The sequence below is a fragment of the Octopus bimaculoides genome, chromosome 1, assembly GCF_001194135.2.
Source record: "Octopus bimaculoides isolate UCB-OBI-ISO-001 chromosome 1, ASM119413v2, whole genome shotgun sequence".
Taxonomy (NCBI): Eukaryota; Metazoa; Mollusca; class Cephalopoda; order Octopoda; family Octopodidae; genus Octopus; species Octopus bimaculoides.
Genome location: NC_068981.1, coordinates 114,634,283 through 114,634,582, shown reverse-complemented (window position 1 = coordinate 114,634,582; position 300 = coordinate 114,634,283). Strand labels below are relative to the sequence as shown.

Genomic DNA, 300 nt, shown 5'->3' with positions numbered 1-300 from the left:
TGTGTGTGTGTGTGTGTGTGTGTGTGTGTGTGTGTGTGTGTGACAGGCTTCTTTTGTACCAAGTCCGTTCATGAAGCGCTGGTGGACCTTTGGCTGTACTAGAAAATATTTCAGAGGGACTGAGCCTAAACCAAGTAGTTGGAAAGCAAGCATACTTCGTACTTCTTAACCACACAGCTTACGCCTATTTATATTTTACACGCATGCATGCACACATACATACATACATACATGCATACTTTTATATATATTTCTTTATTGCCCACAAGGGGCTAAACATAAAGGGGACAAACAAAGAGA

At 41.0% G+C, this 300-nt stretch overlaps 1 protein-coding gene across 1 annotated transcript in view; it reads left to right on the top strand.

Moving 5' to 3' along the window:
* LOC106874942 (differentially expressed in FDCP 8) overlaps nt 1-300 on the top strand; it is a 34,648-nt gene that overhangs the window by 23,941 nt on the left and 10,407 nt on the right. The gene's annotated exons all lie outside the window — the stretch shown is intronic.